Here is a 17995-nt window from a genome sequence, read left to right as displayed (position 1 = left end):
CGTTGGTACTTATTCCACAGGGCGAAAATGACGAGAAGGATGATTCGGAAGGAAGAATAAGAAGCCAGTTGTCAGGTCTTGTCTTAGGGGACTACTAGTACCCGGGTTCCGGTTCCAAAAGCACCAATAACAGTGAAGAAAAACCCCGAAAACGGAACACACTTCGATTTCTCAACAATTTTCACAAATCTTGATTCAAATTAAAGCTCTCATTGTTTTAAAAGACACTGTGCAATTTTGTCCAGACCCGACTTCCGCTTCCAAAAATCTCCAGAGTGGCAAAACATTCATACCGTCATACAAAATGACGATGCAAACCAACGGAAGAAGAAAACACGGAACGGTTCGGAACACAACCGAACTCATCGGCTGTGATTGCGAATGATTATATTGATAATATAAAAAACATTTGTAATCACAGGACAACAATAAAAATCCACACACAAAACATGTTTCATTATGCTGCTTGAAAAGTATGACTACCTTTTTAACTTCCCGTAAAAAAATAAACCATTGATTTTACAGCATAACCAATTGATTCACAATTAGGAGTATGAGTTACAATACATTTTATTGTATCTTGATAAGATTTTTTCTACGATTTTACAATTGAATTCATTGTACACGTGGTGTTTCAAACAATATGCAAACTGTACATTTAATTGTTTTCCAAGAAAACAAGTAGAGAAAAATTTTATGATTTGAGTTGTTACGATACTTAACAACCTATACATTCTATTGTAAACAGCATATCCACAATTAATTTAATAGTGTATAACAATACATTAAAATATTTTTCAATGGTCGAAGCAAAATTGTGGAAGGTTTTGTAACAACAAATCGTATTGTTTTTCTACAATATTTTTTATTCGGGTTGAATTTCTTAAACAGCACCTGTTTTCGTTTGGTTTCATTTTCGTTCAATTGACTCAATCACAATAGTGCCTGAGAGCTGAAACCTTAATTCGAACAAAGTCTTTGTTTCGAAAATCAACTTGAATACATTTTTCCCTGAACTTATTACATGTTTCTAAGAATGTATAACCTTCATATAATTTACGACACAGATAAGTATGAAATTTTCAAAGCAATTTTTATAACTATTTGAGCCTGTTGGCCTGGCTATTTGATGGTTGCAAAAACTTTTGATGAATGTGTCGATCTCTGAGTTCTAACTCTGGAAATATATTGACAAAAATACCATCGGAATTGGCATCGATTTCCAGTGAAATGTAAATGAGAAAGGCATCATTGTACAGTTCCAAGAATAATCACTTTTGAGTGGATCCACCGGATAAAGACTGTTCCAGAAAGTATGGACGCACTTTGATTTCGCTGTAAATAATTCACAAGTGTGAGATATTCAACTTTTATTAGATATACTGATAATATTAGACTACAACAACAGAATATTATTCTCAACATTTGCTACTTAGCCATTGTAGACTAGCTGGCGCACCTTCTTGCAAACGTTCCTCATTAACCCTTTGCGGACGAGCGGCGGATATATCCGCCCAAGCCTTTTTACCGTTGCGGACGAGCGGCGGATATATCCGCCCAAGCCTTTTTACCGTTGCGGACGAGTGTCGGATATATCCGCCCAACTCTCGCGCTGCGGCTAGCGTACGTCTGCCGTCGTAGGCGATAAGATACACATGGGTATACTAGCCTAAGACGTCAAGTGGCCTCTCAATGAAATTAGAGACTTTTGAACGATGAAGTCTTATCACAGACTAACAGACAGGACACTCAAATTAGATTCTTCAATCATTTTAACGGTCATTTCGAATATTCCTTTATTTGGGACAGTACTCACATGTGTCATAATGGCGCCACGTTACCCTATCAAAAACATGCTGTCTGTCATCTAGACTGTGTTTATTTTTTTCATTTACCAACAGAGTTGCCATTCATACAGAATTACCTGTAATGTATTGATTTGTATACGTCCATGCGAATTTCATGCAGGATACAAATTTAATACATATTGCCAAAACTATATACATAATTGTGCCTACTTCTCATCCTCCAACGCAATTCAAAATCGAACCCGTTTTGTTACAATATTTACTTGTTTCTGGTCTGCCGCCACTTAATTTCGGGTGACAATTACCAACACAACAAAAAATTGTCTAGATGAACAACGTTGAGAAAAATAAATGGTAACCTTCCAACATCGCGGAAAAGTTAAATATATTATCAACGTAATCCAATAATTTATTGTGGCGATTCATTTTCAAATATTTTGATGAAATCAGGCATCCCTGCAAGCAGCTGATCGGTGTTGACAAAAGAGGGGAAACCGACTAGTAAAAAAACTTGTACATAACACAAGGGGTGTACATATAGTAAAATTAGCAATTTTTTGGATTACATTGATAGTAGATGTCGAGAAAATTTTGTACCCGGGGTGCAATTATCAGTGGATGAATCCATCGTCAAATTCAAAGGGCGAATAACTTTTATTACGTACAACCCACAGAAACCAACCAAGTGGGGTATCCGCGTTTACGTTCTTGCAGACGCTAATACTGGTTATATACAGACTATTTTACCATATTATGGCAGTTTTACTACAGAGAAATTACTTAGACCAGATCTGCCAATAAGTACAAGAATAGTCTTACAACTATACCACAATTTCTTGCAATCCAATCCTGGCGCTGTAGGATACCATATTTTCAACGACCGATATTTCACAAGCATTCCCTTGGCAGATGCACTACTAGAACTGAAATGTCATCTGACTGGAACTATCCAGACAAATAGGAAATTTATTCCAGATGAAATAAAGAATCCAAAGATCGCGAAAAATGAGATGGTTGCCTACAGACGGAAAGATTTATTATTATTGGCTTGGAGAGACAAGCGTATTGTGACCATGCTCAGCACCTGTGCTACCTCATCTTCAACAACCGTCACTAAAAGGTCAAGGAAAGAAGGAGTAACTGATACTGTGAAGCCAGATGTGGTTTTGAATTATAATAAATACATGGGCGGGGTCGACAAAGCAGACCAGTACACAGGCACGTACTGTTTTATGAGAAAGTCCCAAAAATGGTGGCGAAAATTATTTTTTTGGGGATTGGACGTTTCTGTGATAAATTCCTATTTATTGTATCAGGAACATCACAAGAAACACAACTTAAAAAAGTTAAGCCATTTGGAATTTGTACGTCGCTTGGTAGATCAATTGGTTGGAGATTTTCGAGATACTGATCCCAAGCCTCCTTCGACTTCTACAACAGCGGAAAGGCTCAACGGCCTTCTACATATTATTCGGCGAAACGAGACAGGAAGAAGCAAAGATTGTGTCGTATGCTCGAATCGGAAGGTAAAGCATGGAAGGAGAGAATCGATGTACTATTGTGCTACTTGTTCAGCTAAGCCGACCTTGCACATAGGTGATTGTTTTGAGCGATACCACACAAAGGAACAATATAAAACGTATAATATGTAAACACAACTACATTTGTTTGTTTATGGTTTTGTTAGATTTTCATAAAAAAAGTTATTTGTTAGTAAATTTGTTTGTTTATAATTTTTACGATTTTTTGGATAATTTATTTGAATAAAGCCTTAATTTGTAAAACGCAAATATGCGACGTGAAAATTTTCTTTACTGCACGCTCCAATACCTGTCGTCCACAGCGACGCTCGCCCGTCGAGCGTCTCCGTCCGCAAAGGGAAATTCCGTACAGACTTCTTGGCGACAAGTTTTGACACTTTTTTCCAATCTTTTTCGAGTTGTTGAATGGTTTCGGCTACCGAGACATGTTTCCTAAGATGTGCCTTCGTTAATGCCCAAAATTCTTCAATTGGTCGAAGTTGTAGGTAATTTGGTGGATTCATGTCTATTGGGACGAAAGTGACATTTTTGGTAGTATACCATTCTACCGTTGATTTCGAGTAGTGGCAAGAAGCAAGATCTGACCAGAAGATAACAGGATCCTTGTGGCTCCGAATCATGGGTACAAGTCGTTTTTGTAAACATTCTTTGATGTATATTTACTGTTCATTGAAGCAGTGGTGATGAAGGGCTTCTTACCGCAACTACAAATTGCTTACCAGACCATAGCTTGCTTACCAAATTTTTCGACTTCCATCGATCTCTCGGACTGGTTTAACACTTGCACTTCTCGCACCGTATAATATTGTGGTGCCGGAAAGGATTTGTAATCGAGTTTCACGTAGGTTTCGTCGTCAATGGTTATGCAGTTCAAATTTCCAGCAAGAATCGTATTGTTCAGCTTTCGAACCCTCAGCCTGATCGATGCTTCTTGTTTCGGACTACCTTTTTGTTGTTTCTGCTTCTTATAGGTTCGAAGATTCAAACGTTCTTTAGCACGAAGAACATTTGACTTCGAAGTGCCACTTTTTTGGCCACATCCCGAACTGAAACCTCCTTCTTTTGCTCGAACGCGTTCAGTATACGTTTATCCAACTGAGGGTTAGCAGGACCCTTTTTCGACCCGTTTTCGGTTTATCCTCACCGAATTTCCTGATTGCATTTCGCAAGGCTTTTTCACTTACTCCTTCCATTTTTGCTATCTTTCTCAGTGACAGTCCGCGTTCTGTGCACCATTTGTACACAATTTTTCGACGTTGTTCTGCTGAAAGTCCACGCATTTCGAAACAAACTAATGACAACGAATAAACAATTGCACAAGTGGTTAGAGAAGAGTTTAAACAACAGGACGCAGCCATAAAAATTGACAGATTCTGAATCATTGCGAAATGGCTGCGGTTTTTGGTTGCGTCCATACTTTCTGGGACAGTCTTTAGTCATGGAGCTATCTATTGCTTACTTGTCTATTTTGATCTGAATATTTCAGACATCCAAGGACTTCAGTGAATCACGAGTATGGAGCGTGAAGATTAATTTTTTTCAATGCACTTTGTTATTCTGGTAGATCTTATGGTCTGAACTGGAAGTTCTATTTTTCATCTAGCAATGGAAAAATACAAGTTTCGTGTCCCGATAAAACAGCAACGGTGAAATTGAATGGTTTGTCCACAATCCCACGTTTTCTCCTGAGCTGGCCCCCATAAACTACTATCTGATTCGAATCCTGAAACGGTTTCTCCAGGGAAAGAAATTTTCGACGAATGCTGAGGTCATTGCAGGAACAGACGCCTATTTTGAAGGCCTCGATAAGCATTTGTTTTTGAAGGGCATTAAATTGTTGGAGTACCGAAGGGTCAAGTGTAAGGGCTCTAAATAGAGATTATACTAAAAAATAAAAAAGGATTTCACGGCTCAACATCAACTTTTTCTTTGTTAGACCCGGGACTTCTCATTCCATGTAGGATACTTTTTGCAACTGGTTTTGGTTATTTAAATGCTTAAGGGGGATAGGTTCAAAACGATGAATAAAAATCATCATTTTTGCTATTTTTTTTTCCAAAATTATCGTTCAACAAAATAAATTCAAATGTTTTGCATGATAAAAAGCATCATTCGAACCACATTTTGTCATTTTTCCGTGGAAAAATATTGAGAAATAAGTCGGTGAAGAGGTATTTTTGAGAAAGCTTCTTAAAAATCATGATTTGCGGTGTCCACTGTATCTCAGCGCAGACTAATCAGAAGGAAACAAACGAACGCAGCATAGTTAGAGTAGAAGTTTTTCTAGAACCCAACGTTTCTGTTTGATTATTTTTTTATTTTTTAAATTTTTGGTGGTTGTTTAAAGTGAAAACTACGATTTTTCACGAAAAAATCGGCCATTTTGTAGCTGTTAAACCTCTCCAAAGTAACAAACAACGAAAAAGAAAACGTTGTGGTCTGGTTTTTTATATATAGAAAGTGTGTGTAAAATTTGAAAAAAAAAATGGTGCAGTAGTTTTTGAATGACAATGGACACGGACTTTCAAAACCTGCTTTCGAGAAAAACGCGTTCAAAGGGTTTTGTCTATAAAATCAATGGAAACAATTAATTACTCCAGGGAGCCCGTAGGACCCAAAATTTTCAAAAAGCATATTTTTTCATTTATAATTCATTATAACGAAACATTTCAAGAATGTTTTGTCAAGTTTTGAAGTCAATCGAAGTAGAAATCTTGGGCCTGTACGCCGAGCTTCGTAGAATGACATAACCATAGATAATGGTCCATAACTTCCAGAGTTTCGTTCCAATAGGCTTGGAAATATCACAGAAAATTCTTCAAATGTTTAACTATAACAAAATAAGGAAAATAATAAATGATTTTTCAAAAGTGTTAGACCCTACCCGCTAATTAAAATGAGGTTTTTTAAATACTCCTGAAAAGGGATCAAATATAAAACTGACCCAATTTGAGAAAATTATGATTATTGTGAGATCGGAGATGCGCAATCTGAACATGTACGGAGCCTGTGCGGCCTTACCATCACGAAAAACGCCGGGTAACTCAGCTAGTTTGCAATTAAACAACCGAATAAAAACAACTTTTCTTTTTTATTATCAATCAAACGTAATGAACATTATACATGTAATAAATAGGACAGTTCAGCACGAAATTACCATTCGTTCTACTTTGTCGTCCACACTATTGACCTAATGATGACTAACTAGTTCTCCTAGAAAATTACCGCCATTTCCCCGAGTTTATAGCGATAGCCGTGCTGCGATGAGCTCCCGCTCTTTTTCGACGAACTACCGCCATTTGTGAGTGAGTTTATAGAGGAGCTGCCGCTGTTTTTCACCGAGCCACCTCTGTTTATCGGCGAACGATTCGACGAACTGCCTCTGTTTAACGACGAGACGCCACTGTTTGTCGGTCGGTTACCGTTACTTCGCAACGAACTGCCGTAGTTTGTTGAGGGTTTTACCGATGAGCTGCCGGAATTTATCGGCGGTAGATATCCCAGCGGTTGCCGATTCGTGGTGGTTGTTTGAGGTTTTCTTGTTGTAGTCGTAATTCTACGGGTTGTGGTTATGGGCCTGCTGGTCGTCGTTCTTGTAGTTGGACGTGCTGCCGTTGTTCTACGTGTCGTAGTTCGACGAGTTGTTGTTACTGTTGGTTTGCGCGTAGTTGGCGGAGTTCGCCTATAGGTTGTCGTTGTTCTACGCGTTGTTGGCCTTGGCGTAGTTCTACGGGTGGTCGTTGTCAGCCGCTTTGTAGTTGTGAGTGCTTTCCGCGTAGTTGTAACAGGTCGCCTAGTAGTGGTTGTGGGTTTTCGAGTTGTAACCGTTGTTCGACGTGTGGTCGTGGTAGGTCTTCTAGTAGTTGTCGTTGTTCGACTAGTTGTAGTCGTAGTAGGTTCGAGGGTGGAAGATGGTTCCACTGGTGCTGATATATCATTTCCAGGCTGTACATCACATGTTGGGCCAAATCCTCCATTAGCACACTCGACATTTGTGTCAGTGAGTTGACAATCCGGACGGTTCGAACCATTCGAGCAACAGTAAGGAGAACTACCACCAAACGGGCACGGAACTCCACAGTTCGGATTGGTTCCATCGTTTGAACAAATCGAAGTAATCTCAACTGGTGGCACGATGTCTATCGCTGGTTGAACTATGACACAACTGGGACCTTGACCACCATTAGTGCAGCAAAATGGTAAATTTCCTCCATTCATGCAGCCGGATGGGGATTCTGGAAAACTGCAATCAGGACCCAAACCGCCATTCACACAACAATATGGTGGCTCTCCGCCATTAGTACAGATAGGTGGCCTCGAATCATCGCAAAATGGGGGAATTCCTCCATTAGTACAAGTTTGAGCCGGCGAATTTAAAAGTGAAAACAATTGCTGGTTGTGAGGATTCGACTCCGCGTTCGTACAATCCGGACCAGTTCCACCGTTGTCACAACCGAACGGTAAGAAAATATCACAGTCTGGTCCAATCGCTCCGTTTTCACAACAGAACGGAGGAATTTGTCCATTTGCACATCGTATCGGTGGTGGAATTTCGCAGTTAGGCCCCACACCGCCATTCAAACAACAAAACGGAAGTCTTCCTCCGTTCGAACAACCTGTCGGAATGACCGGCAATGCATTATCTGCTAAGACAGGAATTGCTGGCGATGGTAAACATTCCGGCCATGTTCCTTGTCCAACAGGACATGTTTTATCTTCTCCTACGTCTTCACTAGAATTTTGTATTGGGGTGGATGGCTGTGAGATTCCACATCCATCCAATCCTAGAATTTCCGCTCCGTACACCGCTGCCACCGTTAACACAAACCATGCTGCCCCTAAAACCTACAAGAAGTAACAGGATAAATAGTGGAAAACTGATTCATTAAATTGGATCAAATAAATTACCTCCCGCATCTCATCCGATCCAGCTGAACCAATTTCGATGAAAAACAAATCAAATTTACTTGATCTAAACCGCACCGTATCACCGAATTGAAATTCCACGACTGACGAGACATCCTGGCAAAATCTATCATATATATATGCACCCCAGAATCTAACGCGAACGACTCAAAAATAATCGCGCAAGCATCCCTGAACTTTTACTTCGAGTCGCTCGAAGTAACGCAACTAATCTACATTTCTAAAATAACGGTCCGCTCTATCAATATATGGATCCACTTTCATAGATTGAAAGGCTTTTGACCAAAAAAATAAATACGAAGACCTCAAACTGTTTGGGCATCGATTTGTGTCTCGCAAGAATCCCACCTCAGCAGATCAGAGACGAAGATTTTTAACAGCTTCGCCAACCTGAACATCAAAATCAGACATGGAAACTCAACTCGCAGCAATCCTTGTCGTGACACACTGGGATCAGGTAAAAAGTCCAAATGATTGATGATGATGTCCGATTTTGCTCAACCTAAAACAATTCGAAAAAATTTCAATATTATAAAGCTATATTTTCAACTACCGACGGGGGTGACATCTCACTATCAGTAAAACGGTTGTACAACCAGTTCCGAAATTGCTCTAGTTTAACTGTATAAAAAAGCAGTTCAACTTTCCTCTTTGAAAAAAAAACGTAATATCAAGGCTGTGTTTTATCGAAACAACAGCCCAAACCAACGGTTGGAAGACATTCGAGAACACACAGAAGATCCTACCCAAAATCGAACAAAACCAAAAAAAAAACGGGCGCGGCTAATTTATGCGTTGGAGGGTATATCAAAGAAGTAGACAAAACACATATATGCTGATCGTAAAAATTTCGACCTGATCTAGCTTGAAAAGATAAATTGAAACTAGAAGAGTAGGGTGATTTTTTTTGTGTAGTTCGATGACACTGACATTTTCGCGATTTATGAGAGCCAACTATGATTAGGAAATGCTCCGAATTTATACGAGCCGTAAAACGATGGGCGATGTTTAGAGTCCGGATACTTGATACGACACAAGACGAGTTCGGTTTCAGAGTTCTTCTGCAATTTCGGAACTCACAGAAGCCTTAGCTGCCTAGATATGCAGTGTCCATAGATGCAGTGATTTCCGAGCACAAGCAGCAAAATAAAAATGGCTCGCTTAATCAACATTGATCTTTCGAGTTTTCCATATCTTACGAGTTGAACGAAAGTTTAGCGATTTATAAATATCATCTTTGAGGCAAATTATTTCAATGATGTTTTTAATTTAATTTAATTTAATGTGTGAATTGTTAATTCCAATAGATGAAATATAAAATAATTTAAACACTATTATTTACATGATGCGATGATTTTTGTGGTAGGTCGTGTGGGCCGAAAATTATGGCACATACAAACTTACTTACTGACTATATACACCCAAATCTCCATTTTCGTAATAATCGGGACTACGTAAATCGAATTATGACGTAAAACAAGTTTAAATTATTTGGAATTTTCAACATAAAAAAAGTTAAAAGTATTATTAGATTTGTATGATATGTTGAATAGTTATGGAACGAAAATTATGAGTATTTACAGGAAAAGGATGTTCTAAGCAGCATCAATTTCAAAGATGGCGACTTCCTGTTTATTGATATTCCTTGAAAACTCTTACAATATGGGTATTTCCGGAACGGGTTTGATAAGTACATGCCAGAAAACGATGTTTAAAGTTATTTCAAAACCCAAGATGGTGTTCCTCGAAACCCGTAACAAAATGACGTTGTTTGAGTAAATTGTAGTAAGACTTATAGACATTACATTTGATTCTCAGTTACCAAACAGATTCATTCCAAATTGAACATAGCTTGACACTTACAACCGAATTGTCAAACAAATACATAAATTGATGAAAATGCTTCGATGTAAATATTTTAGGGTTCATTCTTTGGTTCTTTTGATTTTGGTGACTTTTTCACAGACCTGAATTAGCAACTCACAGTTCCTCTTCATATCGTTACATTTACAACGAGTAGAGAAATGAGCCTGCGAATAACTTTGTTTTAGAAAATAAAGAGAAAAAAGAGGAACTATTATTTGCTGAAACTGTTTTTTGAAATTTTTCCGAGAATTTACATCAATATACTTGAAGTTCGCAATTCTGATGTATGTGGTTTAAAAAAACATCAATCAGTGCTACGAAGTTTCATACACCCATTTTGTTTAAAAATATTCAATTATATGTTTGACAGTTAGTATTGCCGCAATTGACAGAGAGTATAAATAATAATAATTTAACATATATACAATAATACAGAGACACTTCAAATTGACATACTATGACATTTATCAATGTCGTAAAGCTACACTTTTCATTGTTATGCACAAATCGGTCCATATCAGCATGGCCACGCCTAAGATTCGAATATAATGACACTCGCTAATGGCATGTGGCGACGCACTTTCATACTTTGAATTTTTGAAACAAAAATGTGCACATTTTTTTTGACACACTTTACTCTATTATTTTTGGAACTGGAAGTCGGATACAGATGAAATTGAGAAGGTTTGTAAAGGACTATTAGACCATTGGAATCAGTCTGTGAGAATCGGTCGCGCCATCTCTGAGAAAAGTTAGTACACCAATTTTGTATTTTGGACATTTAATCCATAACTCCGGAACCAGTAGTCAGATCCAAACAAAATTCACGAATTTGTATAAGACCTGAAGATCTTTCTTACTGATCCAGGTGTGTTAAAATCGATTTATTCAACTCCGGAAAAAGTGGGTGTACTTATTTTCACATTTTGTATGAGACCTCAAGACCTTTCATTTGAATCTAAGAGTGTGCCGGGCCTCAGTTAGAAAATCGGTTTTAACAGTTATTGCATAACCTTTTTATACGAGAAAGGCAAAACATATTTAACAAAACTATTTTCAATTTTAAAGTTTTCTCATTTTTAGCTGCATATTTTAATCCACCGGCAGGTCGTTTGCATTTGTTTCAATATTCTTTACGGATTTATTAGTACACAAAAAGTGATTTATTTTAAATCCTGACTCGAATTCCTGTTATAAATGCGGTGAGGCATAACACAATCTCACAAGTACATTTCCCACACTTAAACAATAAAGTTCCGGCTTAGACTGATCGATTTAAAAAAACGTACATCATATGGTTTGGCACTGTTATGCAACGCGGTTACTTTTATGTCAAGATAGTTGAGATCACTTTTCCTATATCACATGATACAAATATGTTTGGAAGCAAAATCTCAACGTCACTTATAAATGCATATAGTCTTATTTAATTCATTGAATGCAATTGAATTCAACATCTATTTCGATTTTGATCACTGTTGAGTCGTGTAAATTCCGTTATTTTTGCGTTTCTCTATAGAAAAAATATAGATTTGAATGAAAACAAAAATTTGTTTAGAGCTCGGAGACACTTAGCGTTATATATCATTCAACTCAGCTCAATGAATGATGAACTAAGACATCTTAGTTCTATTTTTAAATAACCACAGTTCTCCATCCAAAAGCGTTCAGTGTTTGAAACGTCGACGACCGTAACACAATAACCAAATTGATTTTGGCAAAAACTCATTGAGGATGAATTTCCTACCTACCTTCCTGTACAATTTTTGGCCATATAAAAGGTTTACTATCACCTCCTTTCGGGTGTAACACCTATTACCAGTCACCATGTGTTACATATATAGATAGTGGAAGGTATCAAGGGAGGACTATGACTTAAACAAAGAAAACCTTAGTTACTCAATAAATTGAGAATTAAATTAAATAATATTTGCAAAATATTGCCGATATAACGTTACATTACATAAAACATTGACACTTCCGTTTTCATGAAGTTGCACAGGTTGTGGCACACACAGGCTCACTTTTGACAAGCAGCTGGAGTACAGAGTGGAACACTTGGACATACTGTGAGTCACGTGATTTTTAGAGGCACAACATAGTTTGTTTTAAACGACTCTTTCCATTTCGAAAATATTAATACAATATAGGATACGATCAGCAATCCACTAATATTCAAACATTATTTTCTACGCAATATGCGCTAAACCAGCTCCGAAAATACCCATATTGTAAGGGTTTTCAAGGAATATCAATAAACCGGAAGTCGCCATCTTGGTATTCGGAGCCACCTTAAACATCGTTTTCCAACATCTACTCATCAAACCCGTACCGAAAATACCCATATTGTAAGACACACCAAAGGAACGCACTGAAATTGTTCAGCTTTACATTGAAAAATGAGGCACAGCATCTGTACGACCAACGGAAACTGTTCATGGCGATCGTTATCGAGCAATTATAAATGATTTTATGATTTTTTTGTGAAAAGGTTTTGAACAGGACGGTGCAACATGCCATACAGCTCGAATAACAATCGATTTGTTACGATCATTGTTCCCCGGACGAGTCATATCGAAAGCCGATGATTTTGACTGATCCCCGAGATTTCCCGATTCGACGCCACCAGACTTTTTTGTTAGGAGTTTTGAAATTCAAGGTACACACTGATAAGCCAAGAACCATAGGTCAACTCAAAGACAACATACGACGTGACATCGCCACCATATCGACCGATACATTGGCCAAATTGAAGGAAAACGCCAAAACAAGGGCACATTTTGCACTCAATGCCAAAGGTGGCCATTTATGCGATATCATTTTCAAAAAATAGTTGTAACATATCACCCTGAATCAAAATAAATTATAATCGAAATGAAAATAAATAAAAAGTTTAGTTCAAATATTTCTTCCACTTCCCTGTAAGTAACGAATCTACCAAATTCAATAGTAAACTGCATCGAATTTGATCGGGACTGGCTTATAATATTATGTGGCATAACTTCTAATGGCTCTACAATAGTGGGTCTGAATTTAATTCTGAAGTTTTTGAATCATTTTCTTTCTGGTCTCTTCATCCAATTAGTACGGCATAGTGCATAAAAAACTAATTACACCCAAACTTCCGTATACGTCACTCGATTTACGAACAAACTCCTCGAGGCGGTAACCATCATCGATGCAAAACTAAATTGGGTTGCATCGAATTTTCAATTAATAGAACCGTATCTTTCAAGTAACTCTCAGTTTTGCATCTAAATTATATTGAGATCACAGGTAACAGATATACAGGTTCGAACTATTTTTTTCAAAATCCTGTGTAAAATTCAAGTTTGCTTAAGTTGGAGACCAAACTGCTACCTACTCGTTCCGGAACGATAACAAAAACCTCCTGCCTGTTCTAGCAATGTTTCAACTACAACAATTTTAACACTTATCACACGACTTTCCTAAGCGTTGAAGACAACTTTTTTCCATGTCGCATAAATCACACGAGAATTGGATCGGAATAAAACAAAAACAAACTTGTCATTTTAACCAACAGCAAATAAACATTTTTTGTTAGAGTGCCCAATCGATTCCCTACAACTTCTTCCTGAAAGCCATTTTTGTACAATTAACGGTTTCCGAGTTACAACGATTTGAAAAAGGCGATTTTCGTGATATGCAAAAATACATACGCCCTTTTTAAAAATTAGTCGTGAATCGGATTGACCTCTCCATCGGTTCAAAACTTATGGTTTGCCATACTGAAGCCATGTGCAAAGTTTCATCCAAATCGGAGAAGGTCAAGTCTGATGATCTGCTAAGCATTTCTGGAATTGCTCTGTTGGCAACTCGTGTCGATCGTGGTGACATCTGCAAGTATTCGCCATGCATATTGAGAATATTTTACTCACAGTTTATATGTGAGCCTGTACATCTGTTTTCTGTGTTGAAACGTACAGAATTGTAAATGATAAAACCGATTTTCATTTCATTAGTATTTTCTCACGAACGATGATCAATAACAGGTACAAATCCCATAAAACTGTCTGATAAATTCTTCCAGATTGCAGGGTTTGAAAACTCAATTCGGCACTACTGGTCCCCTCTTTTCCTGTTCCGGAAGCACCGAAAGCGGTAAATAAAAACTCAAAAATGGAATTCACTTCGATTTCTCTGCGATGATTGAACCGATTTGTACAAAACTTGATTTGAATTAAAGCTTATATTATCTATAAACCTACTGTAAAATTTCATCCGAATCAGACCTCCGGTTCCGCAACTACAGGGCGATGAGTGTCAAAGTTTTCAAATCGCCATATAGAATGACAATATGTACAACACCGGTACGTGGTGGTACGGTGGAAGAAGAAATCACGAAACGAACGATGCATGCTTTGTTCTATTTCGTACATGCTATAAAGAAAACGAAACGGTAACGGATGTCTGCTGCTAGTGTGCGATATTGGTGATATTGAAAATTCTAGCTATTTTATGATAAGTGCAACCGCAAGAATAAATTGAATTAAAATTTATTTGAAAAGATATGCAATTTCACATCCGGTAGTACAGTAATACCGTACCGGTTGTGTAGTGATGTCAATAATAATAATAATAATAAAAATAATAATAATAATAATAATAACAATAATAATAATAATAATAATAATAATAATAATAATAATAATAATAATAATAATAATAATCCACTTCCGGTTCCGGAGCTACAGGGTAAACAGGATTTGTAGAGTTTGTTAGATTAGGTCCGAACAAACCTTCCTATTTCTATTCGGTTGATAAAAATTCTAGCTATTTTATGATAAGTGCAACCGCAAGAAAAAAAGAATGTCAATGAATTGAAATTTATTTGAAAAAAAAAATGCAATTTCATATCCGGTAGTACAGTAATACCGTGCCGGTTGTGTAGTGATGTCAATAATAGTAATAATAATAATAATAATAATAATAATAATAATAATAATAATAATAATAATAATAATAATAATAATAATAATAATATTAATAATATTAATAATAATAATAATAATAATAATAATAATAATAATCTACTTCCGGTTCCGGAGCTACAGGGTAAACAGAGTTTGTAGAGTTTGTTAGATTAGGTCCGAACAAACCTTCCTATTTCTATTCAAAGAACAGTTGGTTTTGCGAACTCCGCAGTTATATTTATGATGTTATGAGTAACATGAGAAAGGCATCATTACACCATTAGATGGATTAAAACAGTTTTTTTTTATAAATTAGGTGCGGTTTTCCATAAGCATTACCAAGGCGGACTGTATTCAAGTTGCAAAGTACAATATTGAAGATATAATTTGCGAAAAATAGTAAGACAATTGTCGTTTTACAAACCAAATAATAATAACCCATCGGCACCAATACCAGGGATAAAAACTGCCAATCCTTCTCGCCTTCCTGTATAGAGAGATTTATTCATTTAGTTATTTATTTATTTATTTATTTATTCATTTATTTATTTATTTATTTATTCATTTATTTATTTATTTATTTATTTATTTATTTATTTATTTATTTATTTATTTATTTATTTATCAACAAATTACAATGATCCAACAGATACATTTAGGCCGTACACTACAATTAAAACTAACAGTTAAAACTAAATTTATAACACTATAATTAGTTGACGACACAAAGCATAACAGTATTAATACTCTTATTTATTTATTTATTTATTTATTCATTTATTTATTTATTTATTTATTTATTTATTTATTTATTTATTTATTTATTTATTTATTTATTTATTTATTTATTTATTTATTTATTTTATTTATTTATTTACTTTATTTATTTATTTATTTAGTCATTCATTCATTCATTTATTCATTTATTTATTTTATTTTTACTATTTATTTGGAGCAGGGAAAAGTGGAGATGAAATTTAGCAATCTCTCTCCAGCAGGCATAGAACCTCCTCATCATTTTTATCAACAAATTACAATGATCCAACAGATACATTTAGACCTTACACTACAATTAAAACTAACAGTTAAAACTAAATTTATAACACTATAACTAGTTGACGACACAAAGCATAACAGTATTAATACTCTTACTTAGAAGGTGAGAGAGATGAGAAAAGTGGTTAGGTAAATTGAAAACAAGGGTTGGTGGAGGGGGTGCTAAACGAGCGAAAACGAACGACGGGGTTGGAATCAGCATGTAGATCTAATTAGTGATAAAATGGATGGTGGAAGACAGAAAAAAGAGGAAATAACGACCAGATTAATTTAGACTAGCGAATCTAGTTAGTTTCAGATGAAGATGATGGAGAGATGGAATGGGGGTTGAATGAAAATAAAATATTACCGTTTCCAGACAAAACCTAATCTGACAGGTGACTATGAAACAATCATTTTTAATCATGTTTCGAGATAAATGAAAGTCGAATACATTGGAACAGTTGTTGAATGTTCGACACACACTGGAGAACGGCTGATTATAACCATAATTTGTTCTTGAAACAAGTAATCCCAAAAAGGGGGTGGGAACGAAGATTGCGTCGATGAATTCGTCGAAATTAATCAACTGCAAGAGCTCGGGACAATCGATACGTGATTGAAGCAAATCAGCAATAAAAGCAACAATGCCTTGGAGACATTCCGATGAACGAATAACCGATCAAGATCAATAAGCTTACAGCGATCTATGTAACTAGGAAGATTAGCAGGATCTCTCCATGGTAGGTTACGCAGGGCAAATCTAACAAATTTATATTGAATAGCTTCGATCCGATCTATGTCGATTTGATAATGTGATGACCAGACAACAGCCGAATATTCAAGCGTCGACGAGCAGACTAGAGCATAATAAATGCTTTAAGACAATGTACATTGACAAAGCTCTTAGTAATGCGAAAGACGAAACCTAAAAGCTTGGAGACCTTAGAGATCACATAATCGATATGACTTTTGAATTTCAACTTGGTATCAAGAACGATACCTAAATCTTTAACGGTAGACGGAACATTTCGAATCATTTAAAACCATTCTATTGTCGTTACACCAGTTCACGAATGATTCAAGCTGTGACTGAAAAAATATAGTGTCGCCGGACGATAAGATCGAAGATATAGCTTAAAATCATCTGCGAAAGATAGTTTGTGAAATTTCAATAGAAAGTTGAGATCATTGAGGTAGAGCAAGAATAAAAATGGTCCCAAGTGACTGCCTTGAGGGACTCCAGAATCTACAGCAAACGGTGTTGTAGTACATTCACCGATTTTCACTAACATTTCCCAACCAATAAGATATGAATCCAAGTTTTTCGAGTTTAACAACTGCAATTTGGTGATTTATCTTGTCGAAGGCTACGGAGAAATCCGTATAGATAGCGTCAACTTGAAGGCGCGCTTGTAGGGATCGAATTATAAAAGATGTATAAGACAATTTGAATTTCGTTTGAAGTTGATCGTTTTGACATAAAACCGTGTTGTGTTTCCGAGATGTAGTTATTGCAGTTATGCTTGATGAAGTCCAGAACTACATTCAAGTAACTTGAATACAGTACATAGTGCGGCTATCCCACGATAACTAGATACATCAGCTTTATTTCCCTTCTTGAAAACCGGAAAAATATATGATGTTTTCCAAATATCCGGAAAAGTTCCTGAATTGAGTGAGATATTAAACAGCATCTACAGTGGAATCAGAAGGCTGTTCGAGCACTTTTTCAATACCAAAGAAGGAATACCATCAGTCCCTGCGTTAAAAGATAGTTTCATTTTAGAACACGCTTTATCAATCATAGCTGTCGTTATGCTTGGATGGGGGCCAATCGGGGAACGGCGAGGAACATTAATGATAGCTTTGGAGATCTGATCAT

Source organism: Malaya genurostris, chromosome 3 (genome assembly GCF_030247185.1).
Source record: "Malaya genurostris strain Urasoe2022 chromosome 3, Malgen_1.1, whole genome shotgun sequence".
NCBI classification, from domain to species: Eukaryota; Metazoa; Arthropoda; class Insecta; order Diptera; family Culicidae; genus Malaya; species Malaya genurostris.
The sequence above is the reverse complement of the archived record's forward strand: the minus strand, read 5'-3'. Positions refer to the sequence as shown.